The sequence below is a fragment of the Eulemur rufifrons genome, chromosome 30, assembly GCF_041146395.1.
Source record: "Eulemur rufifrons isolate Redbay chromosome 30, OSU_ERuf_1, whole genome shotgun sequence".
NCBI lineage: Eukaryota > Metazoa > Chordata > Mammalia > Primates > Lemuridae > Eulemur > Eulemur rufifrons.
Window position 1 is genome coordinate 128,278,183 of NC_091012.1, and position 13,331 is coordinate 128,291,513.

Consider the following 13,331-nt stretch of genomic DNA (forward strand, 5'->3'; position numbering starts at 1 on the left):
TTATATTGTATTGAGAATCATTCTTTGTTAAATGCTATCCAATCAGGATTTTCCATTTCTGTTTTTGCTTTCTTTTAATATCATTTTTTTGAAACCTCATCAAATGTATGTTTGCCATTAATCATTCACTATGAATCAAGCTGTCTTCCACCTACAGTATTCATGCAGAACTTCATATATGTATATATACATGAGCATGAGCATTATACAGAGATATGCTCAATACTTATAATATATTCAGAGAAAAGAAAAGTAGCCCTCCAGAAATAAAGTGGGTTTAACAGAATGGTATGTATAGAAATGTGTTAAACACTTAAGTATTGGAGTATAATTTTTTAATAATGAATGAAGTTCATTACAATGTTCTTCATATCACTTGCCTTCAGACAGGTGATTGACTTTCCTTTAAAACAATTCTTTCTTTCCCATTAAGTTGCCATGGTCAAATAGACCTAGAAAGCATTTAACCACTGTATTGGTTGGAGAGTATCCTCTCAAACTTTGTGTCTACCCAGACCTCAGAATGTGACCTTATTTGGAAATAGGGTCTTTGCAGATGTAATTAGTTAAGATGGCCATGCAAAGACACAGAGACAAAACGGGGAGAATACCAGTGAATACAGAAGCATAAATTGGAGGTATGCATGTACAAACCAAGGCATGCCACAGATTGCCAACAACCACCAGAAGTTAGGAGAGAGGCATGGAACAGATTCTCCCTTAGAACCTTCAGAAGGAACCAACCATGCTGACACTTGATTTTGGACTTCTAGTTAACAGAACTATTACAGAATCAATTTCTGTTGTTTTAAACCACTCAGCTTGTGGTACTTTGTTATGCCAACCCTAGGAAACTAATAATACAACCACTATGCAAGTGCAAAGGATTCTCGGGAATTGCTGAGTCTATATATCTGTAGGATAGAGTAGTCTCCATGATAGGTCAGTGTATTCTGATGTGATCATTTTCTAGATTTTCTGAGGGACCATTCATAAAACCGAATACAATCAACTGATTCTGTGCTTCAACAATTTACTTAGTGCCTAAGATTGTGCTAGGCACTGTGGGAGGTTGCCATCTGGTAGAGCTGGGTCATGACCCTATAGCCCTCTCTCTCCCCTGCTCACCCCACAAACACTCTATATTCCTTCTCTTACCAGCTGGCCTGTGTTCAGCATAGGTGCCCTTATTGGCATCTGCTCCTGTGGTCGACACTATTGATTGTCCACCCAACAAAGAATTGCCTGTCCCCATCTTCTTCCTTGCCCATAGAATACAACTTCATTAATTCATTCATCAACAAATATCTGTTGAGTACCTGCCATGTAGCTGGTACTGTTGTATGTGTTAGAGGTACAGTAATGAACAAAAGAAACATGCCACTTTGTTCCAGTGGAACTGACAATCTAGTGAGAAAGACAAGCTCTCTCTCTCAGTCTCAAAAGATAGATAGATATATAGATAGATAGACAGAAGCTAGTGTTAAGTGCTATGGAAAATTAAATCAGGAAAGGGGGATAGAAAACAATGGAGGATGGATGTGACGGCTGCTATGTTAGATAGAGTGGTCTCTGCTCCTATGTCACCTGAAGGAAATGTGGGAGTAAGTCATGCAGATATCTGGAGAAAGAGCTGTCCAAACACCGGGAATAGTGTGTGCAAAGGCCCTGAAGTATGCATGACCTGCTGAAAGAACAGCAAAGCTGAAAGTGTGGCTGAAGCAGAGAGAGCAAGGGAGAGAGTGGTAGGAGATGAAGCTACAGAAAAGGAGGACTATATAGGGCCTTGATGATGCTCTAGGCCTTGAAGTCTACAACTGACAAATATTTGCTTTCCCAGCCTCCCTTGCAATTAGTGCATGAACATGTACCCCAAACCTGGCCAATGGGGAATGAGGGAAAATATACAGGTTGTGGGACTTATAAGAGGAATTTTCTCCTGAAGAGGAGAAATATCCCTACTCTTCCTCAGGCTACTATTTTGTCTACATATGATAGCTGGAACTGTTGTGCACATCTTGCAGCCATGATGGGACAAGCCAGAGGACCAAACCAATTCTCTGGGAATGGCAGGACAAACATATGGAAAAAACTCAGGTTCTCAGTCACATTGTCAAGCCACTAAATTAACTAACCTTGTAATCGCCCTACCCTTAGTCCTTTTGTTATATAAGAAAACAAATGCTTTTACTTCTTAAGTTACTTTAAGTTGAGTATTCGGCTCTTTGCAGTCAAAAACATCCTAATTGAGAAGGCTCCCCTAACACAAACACAAAAGGACAATACTTTAGCTTCATTTTACATTAGCTTTCACACACTACTCTAAAAGTTTAATCATCAAGATAAAAAGATGAATAGAATTGAAATCTTGTATGAGAAAGGGAAGATCTTTTCTACCAAATAACTTGAAGAGAGAAAAGATTATTCATCTTCAGTCAAATGGATTTGTACAGATAGCAATGACATCAATGGTCTTGAATTATTTAATACTTTGTTTCACACTGTCACTTATGAACAATGTCTTTTGCAGTTCAAGATTAGAAACATCTTAACTTTGCATTTGATTTACCTTGGTCACATAGTTTTTAATCATTATTTTTCCATGTTGGCTATGCTTCAATCTATTTTCAATTTATTGAAATCTTCTGGGTTGAACCTGTGCAAAATACAGCAGAATATACATAAAATACAAAAGCAGAGAAAATGGAAATAAGTAGACAATCACCTCAAATAAATAATTCACAATCTAAAACACTGATCTTGTTATACAAAGAGTTAATAAAGCAAGTAAAAAAAAAACTACAAATGACCAGAAAACTATTGCAATATAACTTGTGAATAGTTCTACTAGATGAAAATATATTAAAAAGTATGTCTCTCTGAGGTGAAGCTGTTATGACATTAATGGGTTTGGTGAACAAGTTTAGATACTGAGTAGAAGCTTGAAATAGTACCAGGAAAAAAGCATAGTTCAGCAGCAAGGGCTGGAAAACTAGAAAGAATAAGCAAAACAAAGCTGAGAAGGAAGATGAGATCATAAAAAGCAGTCTATTTAAGGTTCAGGTCTGAGATTTGTGTAATTAAAGTGAAAAGTTTTCCTTTTTAGGGACTGGAATTATGTTTAAATGGATTTTGATAAAACTCACCATTCAAACTTTATGAGTATGACCCCATAATTGCTATCTATCCATTATATAGAATCTACCCACGTAATTCTGCTGGCTGAATTAGTCATGACTCATTGACATGTTTTTATAACATTTAGATATATTGATTGTAAGGAGGTAGGAGTGGGAGCAGGAACACTTCTCAGGAAGCTACTGAAAGAGTCCAGGTGAAAGATCATAGTGACTTAAATTCTAATGGTAGCTAAGGGGGTAGATAGATTTGAGACCTAGTGTGAAGCTAGAGGCAAAAGGACTTCCTGATGTGGGGAAGTTCAGGAATTTAGATGACTCCTATGCTTTTGGCCTATAAATGGTATAACATTTAGTGAAATTGTGAAAGCCTGAAGAAAGAGTGGATTTGAGAGAAGAGATAAACAAGAATTCCAATTTGACCATGTTAGGTTTGAGATGTCTGTTGGACATTCAAGTGGCAATTACATATACAAAGCTGGAGCTCAATGGAGGCATAAGGGCTGAGGATATAAGTTTGTGAGCTGTTGGCAGATAGCGTTTAAAGCCATGGACCTGAATAAGATCAATAGGGAGAAAGAACTGATGACCTAGGACCAAGCCCTGGGGCACTTGAAAGATACATAATATTTTGATAGGCAGAGATGGAAAGGACATTTAACAGAAAGGAACAGAGTGAGCAAAAGCTCAGAGATAGGAAAGTGCGTAGCATAAGTGGCGAAGCAAGGGCAGTCCATTTAGGAAGGGTGCATAATAGATATCAAGTCCTAGATTTGGTCCACAGATTTCAATGGAGAATCATGGAAGATTTTTAATTTGTGTGATTCTGCTTCTGATAATGTATGAGTAGCTTCTATATGTGACCACCCTTTTCTAGATAACAACTATAAACATTGGATAAAATTGAAAAAAAAACCCTACCAAAAGGCACTGGAGAACAAACAAAAGCAGGCAGATACTGGAGGAGGTCAATACTTGAAAGAAAATGCCAGATCTTTGTGAGTTTCCCGTACTTATTTCACAACTTTTTGCCTGAAGGCAAGTCCCAGTCTTCACTAAGCAGGATAGTTAAAACTGACGGTCATGTTGGCTTAAAGAACCAGAGGACAGAGTTTGGGGCAGGGGTAGAAATTTATGAAAGAAGAGAGCCTAAAGGGAGGTCTTTTAAGTTCTGCGTTTAAACTTTGCCTAAATCTCTGGCTGATCCTGGAAGTACACATGTACAAGGCAGACTCCAAGCAGCCTAAGGCTAAAAAATTTGGACTAAGATTTTAGCGGCTGCCTACCACAGGGGAGACAGAGTTTGGAATTCGAGCTCAGTCAAGTTCACTGCCTGTAAAAACAAACAAAAAGATCAATATTCCTTTGAAGGAACAGAACAGAATCCAGAACCCCTAAAATGTGTCATTTACAATATCCAGTATATAATCCAAAATTATTAGACATATGAAGAAATAGAAAAACATGACCCATGCTCAAAAGAAAAGATAATCAATGAAGAGAATCAATGGAGATGACCCAGATGTTGGAATAAGCAGACATAAAGAAAATATGCTTGTAGTAAATAAAGCTGAGGAGTAAACTCATCATTCTGTATCTTAGAAGAATGAATCTTTAATCAGTAGGTAAGACTAATTTGAGGATGCAGAGGCCAGAGGTGAGAAAACAGTAGGGAATCTATTGATAGGTCAGTAGTTCTACAGCTACAAAAAGAGGAAAGTTGACAAAAAAGATATTTTGAAAGATATCATCTAACTATGGGAAAAAGAGAGAGGGAACAGAGATGACACTGAGGTTTTGAGTATGGTTGACTGAAAAAATGATAGTACCACCAATGGAAGTAGAAATGCTAATGGAGGACATAAGGCTTGAGTATAGGATAACAAATACAGTTTTGGAAATAATTGAGTTTGAAATATTAACATGGTATCCAGATGCAGTGCCTAACATGGAATTCCAAATTCAAGATGGAGCTATGTGAAAGGTCAGAGTCAAGGCTGTGGAGAATAATTTGGAGTCACTCAATATAGAAGTGATCATTGAAGTCCCTGTGAAATTAGATTAGATCTCCAGAGAAGAATGTATATAGCTAAAACAGAAGTAACATGGATTAGTTATCTATTGTCATGTAGCAATCACAAATGCTAAAGGCAACAACCACTTCTTTGGCTCATAATTCCACAGATTGGCAATTTGGGTTGGGTTCAGCTGGACATTTGTCCTGGTCTCTTGTGGGCTCACTCACACATCTGCAGTCAGCAATCAGGTCAGCTTTGCTGATCTTGGCTGGGCACTCTCACATCTTTCAGGCCTCATCTAAGATGGCTCATCTCTGCTCCATATACCCTCTCATTCTTTAATAGTCTAACCAGGGCTTGTTCACATGGATTCCAAGAGACCAAACAGAACTGTGCAAGACCTCTGAAGGCTCAGGCTTAGAACCAGTACCACATTGCTTCCATCACATTGTGTTGGCTAAAGCTAGTCATCAGGCTGTCCCGGATTCATGTAGTAGGAAAATAAACTCTATAGTTTGATGCGAGAAACTGCACAGCCACATTGCAAAGAGGCATGGATACACGAAGAGGAATAAATTGTGGCTATTTTGCAATCTACCATATAATCAAGGATAGAAATTTGGATTTGCACATCCATGTTCACAGCAGAATTATTTGCAGTATCCAAGAGGTGTAAGCAACCCAAGTATCCATCGACAGATGAATGGATAAACAAATGTGGTATATACATCCTGTTTATTATAAAGGATATTACAAAGGCTACAGATGAACAGTCAGATAAAGAGGCACATAGGGTGAGGTCCAGAAGGGTCCAGAGCACAGGAGCTTCTGTCCCTGTGGAGTTGTGGTGCATCACTTTCTTGGCTAATCATGGCTTGGTCTTTTTGGTGACCATTCCCCATTCAGGAGTCCACCAAGAGTCACCTCATTAGAACAAAAGACACTCCTTATCACTCAGGAAATTACAAGGGTTTTAGAAGCTCTGTTAGGAACTGGGGGCAGAGACCAAATATATATTTCTGATTATATCACAACATGCAATGGAATATTATTCAGCTTTAAAAAGGAAGGAAATCCTGTCACATTCTACAATAACATGGAAGAACCTTGAGGACATTATGCTAAATGAAATAGCCAGTCACAAAAAAACAAATACCATATGATTCTACTTATGTGAGGTATCTAGAATAGTCAAACTCATAGAGACAGAAAGTAGAATGGTGGTTGCCAGGGCCGAGGGGAAGGGGGAATGGGGAGTTGTTTAATGGGTACAGAGTTTCAGTTCTGCAAGCTGAAAAAGTTCTGGAGATTGGTTATGCAACAATGTGAAAATACTACTGAACTGTACACTTCTAAATGGATAAGATGGCAATTTTTCTTATGTATTTGTTTCCACAATTAAAAATAAAATATTTTAAAAGATACAACTTTAGACATAACCCATATTTTGGGGAGAATAGGAAAAAGAGAACAAAAGAAAAGATTTTCTCTGTCTGGATTAATGGAAACCAATCTAGCAAGTAGGGTTTGAAAATGGTTCTCTACTCTTCTGTCTTCTTCTCTACCACGGTCAGATAAAGGGTTTCAGAAGTTCACCGCTTCCTCGGTGGAGGAAAAAGGAGAGCCATCTTCTCATCTGGCCCTCATCTCCTCAGGATTCAAGGGTTCACATGATTTCTCCTATTTTCCAGGCTGATAATATCCTGGTGGAAATTCCAAACCCAGACCTGCCTCCCTTTCTCATTTTTGCAAGCCCCATCTCCTGACCCTGGACCTCAATTCTGGTCTCACTTCACATCAAGTTGATTATCCCCTATTAATGATGTGGTCTGCCTCTAAGCCTTCACAGAACCACAGCCCTATCTTGCTCCCAGAGAGCAGACGTTCCTGGGAGCATGATAAGTGCCCAGAGTGGTTCTAAAGTTCTGTCACACTCAGGGATTTGTTTGCTGTGGGCTGTACTTTTGCTGCTAGGGAAGGGACAACCTTTCTGACATCCCAGATGCCCACATTTGCCTGGTTCTTCCTTGCTCTCTGCTTGCTCACTCATTACACTCAGGATGTATTGTGGTCAGACCTAGAAATCTCCTTCTCACTTGAAGCTGCCACAGATGTTAAAGTTGGGGAATTGGGCAAATCTCGAGAGCTGAATGGGATACCAAATTGCAGTGACATTTAAAAACAACCAAAATTTTGTCCATGATCATATCTTCATGATTGTCTCAAAAATGTATTTACAATTGGTTTGTTCAAATCAGGATCCAAACAAGGTCCACACATTGTATCTGGTTGTCTCTTTTAATTTAAAGAGTTACCCTCTCCTCCTTTTCATTCATTGCATTGACTTGTTGCAGAAATCGAGTCAACTAAACCTGTAGAATGTATCGTATTCTGTATTTGTCTATTTACTTCTTTGTGTGTCATTTAACTTCTTTTTCTAGCTCTCTTCCCCCTTCCCCCCCTCCCCAAAAACGTGGAAGTTAGCTCTAGAGCAATGCTGTTCAATAGAACTCTGCCATGGTGGAAATGTTCTATAATATGTGCTGACATTATACAACACACTATGGGACTATGATACCATAGCCACTAGCCACAGGTGAAAATTGATACTTGAAATGTGGCTAGTGTGACTGAGGAACTGAATTTCTAAATTTTATTTGATCTTAATTAATTTTAATTTAAATAGCCACATGTGATGAATGTCTATCATTATTGGACAGTGCAGCTCTAGAGCCTTAATTGAATTCAGCTTCAGGTTTTCAGAAATCATACTTCAGAAGTAGTACTATGCACTTCTTATTGCATGACATTAGAGGCTTATAGTTTCTGGTTGTCTCACTTTCATTGTTGCTAAGATTGATCAGTGGGTCAGGTAGTGATAGCCTGATCCTTCCAATTTCAAGTTCCCCATCCACCTTTCATCTAATGGCTTTATTCATTTATGATTGTTGCTTGAATCACTATAGGTTTCAAAGTGGTGCTTTTCTAAGTCTATCATTCCTTCTACATTTGTAAGCCAGAATTCTTCTGTAAAGACCATTCTTTCATCAACTAATGTTATATAGTTGGCCTGAAATTCAGTTTATACAAGAAAAAGCAAGATAAATCCTTAATTGTTTCTTTTGAATTGCCATTAATGGCTGACAAAAAAGGCAGGCATCTTGCATCTAGGCAAAGGTGCTGGGGTTTTATCCTGAGCTATGGAAACCCACTGTGGGTTTTAAGTGGGAAATAAAATGAGATTTTCATTTTAGGCTACACCCTTTAGCTATAGTGTGGAGAAAGGGTGAAAGTCAGGAAGGCTCTGAAGGGAGCTGTCATAATTCAGGCCAGAGGTGATGATGGCCTAAATTCAGGCAGGAGTGGTGGAATGGGAGAGAGTTTGACAGAATCCAGATTAGAAAGTAGAATCAACAAAATCTAGCTGTCAAATAATGTGGGGCATGGGAGAAGAAGGAGAGATGGATTAGGGTAGGATGATATGATGAACCCTATATTTCTAATTTGTTAAACTAAATAGATGGTGATGCCACTAAATACCTTGAGAAATATAGGAAGAGAAGTAGAGAGGAGTTAGTTTCTAAATAAAAAACTAAATTTGCCCAAACATGGACCTCCCAGACAGAAGGAAAGATTTAAGAAATTACAGTACAATTTTTTTCACTTCAGTCTCAGAAATAACTGAGTAAGTGCATACTATACCTTACTAGGGGAAAACTCCTCATATAGAGTCATCTGTATTCCTGAGATTTATAAAGAAAAATCAGGGATGATTTTGTTAGCATTAAGTGTTTAACCTGAAGAAATTAAATTCTCGGCTCTATTCCTAATCCATTTTTAAACATATTGCACATTCCTCTCTACTGTTATTTCTTCCTTATTACTTACAGAGATATACCTACTATTTTTAGGAAATCCTTGATAGTAGATATAGTGTTTTCAGAAGTGAAAAATGCTTCGCAAGTGTATGAGCAAAAGTCTTCCCAGTGGTTGTGTTAGTTTCCTAGGGCTGTCACAACAAAGAACCCAAAACCGAGTGGCTTAAAACAACAGAAATTTATTGTCCCAGAGTTCTAGAGGCTCTAAGTCCAAAATCAAGGTGTTGGCAGGGCCATGCTTCCTCTGAGCCTCTGTGTAGAATCCTTCCTTGCCTATTCTTAGCTCCTTGCCACTTCCTAGCTTCTGGTGGTTTGTCAGCAATCTTTGGCATTCATGGGCTTATAGATGCATCATTCCAATCTTCAGTCTTCACATGGCATTCTCTCAGTGTCTCTATCTTCACATGACTGTCTTCTTATGCCTTCTTATAAGGACACCAGTTAAATGGATTAGGGGCCCACCCTACTCAAGTATGACCTCACTTTAACCAATTACATCTGCAAAGACCCATTTCCAAATAAGGTCACATTCTAAAGTACTGGGTATTAGGACTTCAATGTATCTTTTTTGGAGGGACATAACTCAACCCATAAAAATGGTCTAAAGACCCATGATAAACTATAGGAAAGAAAGTTTTCATTTGAAAATTATCTACTTTAACATACTTTCAAAAGCCTTATATTGCTCTTTGGAGAAGCTGAAACTTGTTTTCATTTTTTTTTTAATGAAATTTCACAGAATCTGTTTCTACCAAAGTGAAATAAAGAATAAGAGAGCAATATGGCATGTGGATATATTTAATAAACATATTCTTTTAAATACTTATTTAATTGTATTTTATGATGCATTTTTCCAAGCATTTTCCTGAAATTTTTTGAAAGAATTAATTACAGTGAAAATATCCATTCTTTATCAGAATTAAACACTAACTTTTGCTAACAATATATATTGTTTAAAATGAAACAAGAGAATGTATGTAAACCATTTAACAGTTTGTAAGTACTCAACAACAGTTAGCTGCCATTAATATATATTTAGTTTTCTTAGGATTGTAATGATTAAATTACATGTGAAGTGCTTATACTCTACCTGACATATAGTTAAGTGCTCAACAAATGTCTAGCTATTACTATCATTGTAACCATCATTATATTAAGATGGTAAAGTGTCCAAAACTGCCAATGCTACTTCTAATTGGCTTATTCTTGCTTAAACGTGAACTTACTATTTGCATATAGTTTTATTAGGAGAGGTTACTTAAAAGTTTAAATAAAGCTATTTAATCTATAGAATTCATCCCTTATCTAGTAGGTATTATAAGTTATTTAAATTCAGATTTCTTTTATTAAAAAAGAATTCCTTAATACTTAACCCCCCCATGTATTTATTTTTATTTTCCTAGTTACCAAAAACATGACTTGAAAATAAGATACTGAAATCATAATTGATCTGTTGTTTGATGAAAATGTACTTCATTTACAAATATGGCATTATTAATCCACAACCAGTTTTCCCAACAACAGACCTGATTTGACACTGCCTCAGTCACACAACTTTTGTGATTAAAGCTGTAGATTTCCAAGCACAGAGATTTGGAATTCATTTGGTAGCCAAAGACTAGAGTTTCATTTAATTCAATAGTGTTCCCCAAAGTCACTTCCAGCTGAGGTCTGGCTGTGGGCTACTTTTAAATACAAGTCACTAAAACAAGTCAGAATGTTTTTAAAAAGCATCTTTTCTAGCTGCAGACTCAAATCTACATTCAAAAGCACAAATATAAAGTTTGAAAAAACATAACCACAAAAACAGCCATGTTCTAAAGCAATAGTTCCATAAAATTTTGGTGTTCTTTTTTTTTCATGGTGATGAGTAGGAACTGGTGGTCCTTGGGTTTTGGCTTCAAAATGGTCTGTGGACTGAAAAAAATCTGAGAACCACTGTTCTAACCAACCAAAGTAAATTGATAGTTATAAAACAGGAATGTTTATCCTCTGAAGGAATACTTTATGCTGTGATTTTTGCTTAATGTTAAAGCAGCCGTTTTTAATATCAGTTTGAAAATGAAATTTTAATGTATTATCTCCCTCTTATGAGTTAGTATTTATAAACAAGAACATTTAGAAGGTCTTTTCTGTTCTAGTAAAATGAAATCTGAAGGAAAACAGTAGCTTATTAAAGCTCCAAGAATGGCTTCTCAGTTCCTTGTCAAGTATCAAAGCCCCATAATTCTTTCCCTTCAAAGGACTCTGAAACAAAATGACACCTCTAAGGATTAAACATTTTGGAAACCTATAAAAGAAGAAAACATTAAAACATGTCTGACTCAGGCCTCTCCTCCATACTTCCCTGTTTCTCCCATCCTCCCCACATGAGTCAGGTAATGTTAACTTTGAATCATACATTTGTTAGTTTCTTTCCAGCATTATATAAACAACGTTTTGATCATAGCCTATGAGGCAACTGACCTGTAATCATTTGCATTTCAACATATGTAGCTCAAAACACAGAACAGTAAGTTACTCTACATGCTCTTTTAGTTGAACTCCACAGGAAGTTAGTCATCATATCCTTTTTTTTTTTTTTTTATGAATGCCCTAAAGAAATAGATCATACTACAATAAAATGCTCACACAACAAATGGAAAGAGATAATCCTGGCAGCCAATGGCTTTGATTAAAAAAAAATGGAAAGAGATAACTTTCAAGAGTGAGGCATTTGAATTACATTATGTATGCAGGGATACTCCCTTTCTGAAGATGATAACAATAACTAGTTCCATTTATTGAATGCTTCATGTGGCAGGCACTGTGCTTAATGCTTTACAGACGTTATCTCCATTTACTCTTCCCACCAGTCCTACAAGGTGGATATTATTATCCCTATTTTCAGATGAGGAAAGCAAAGCTTATTCTGCAAATATTTGTTGAATAACTAGTATGTGCCAGTTCCTATCCTATGTAAAGTTGAAGTTTAGAGAGATGAAGAAACCTGGAGTTTGGACACAGGCCTGTCTCTGTTCTTATCATGACCCCATCCTGCCTTACTGGAAAGAATGTTTAAAGAAAACATTTCATATATTTGTGTCATAGAATGTCTTCACCTTAGTTCCCTATAGATTTTATTAATGTCTTTCATCACATGCAACTCTAAAATCATTAAGCTTTATACCTGGAGGGAAACCTAGAGAAGACCCTTATATTTTCTAAAATTTGAATTTTCTCAAATAAAATATTCAAATTGATGTCAAATGCCTGTTCTTTCTTAAGCTGTGTGTCAATCAGGCAAATATTCTTAATACTTCTAAGTAATTTCAAAGAAAAAACAAAATTCACACACAAAAAACATGTCACCATGTATTTTGTTAAACTATTATATGAGATAAAATTTGAGCCTAAATCTTACCTTTCTCTCTGGAAAGAAATAGTTAAATAGTCTCTAGTGACCACTTTTTCTTTTCTGTAAAAAATAAATATGCTTTAGATAATGAAAAAGGAAAAAACTGTTTCCTAGAGGTGATGATGATTACACTTTATGGGTTTTCTATAGTAGTGACAGATCTATATGTATAGAGCTGTGAATTTTGGATGTATGTGAGGTAGAGGTTGCACCATGAGCCATCGTTAGTCATCTTGCAACTTTTCCAGAGTGATGTAACTCCATTTTTGAACAAATGTTGAGTTAAATAAATGCCTATTTAAACTTGTATACAAAGGTTATAATTATAGCAGGAAATTGTTGGGGGCAGAGGAGGTTAAATCTAGTTGTCCTGTCATACATTAGGAATGATTTCTTGGAAACCTAGTTCAGATTTTCTACTGAGGTTTGCTGTTTCCCTCTACTGTAGTTTCAAGTAATAACGTTCCAATATTTTGGTTCTGACAGAGATTTGTTGGGCAGGCAGAGAGGGATCAGTAGGTAACTGAATCAGCCCTTTCTCCTGATTTTGCACTGAGGAGGTCAAAAAGATAGTAGAATCTGAAGATGTCACTTAATATTATAAAACTTGCTGGAATACATAAAAGTCTCAGTGTTAAAAGAAAGTTCTAGAGCAGTGCTGTCCTGTAGAATTATAGTGTGAGTCTTGATGAGTAAGCCACATATGTAAATATACATTTATAGTAGCCACATAAAAAGTTTTTAAAAGGTGAAATTAATTGTAATGAAATATTTTCTTTAACCCAATATATTCAAAATATCATTTCAACATTTAGTCATATAAAAGTTATGAATGAGATACTTTACATTCTTTTTTTTACTAAGTGTTTGAAATCTGGTATGAACTTTACACTGACAGTAC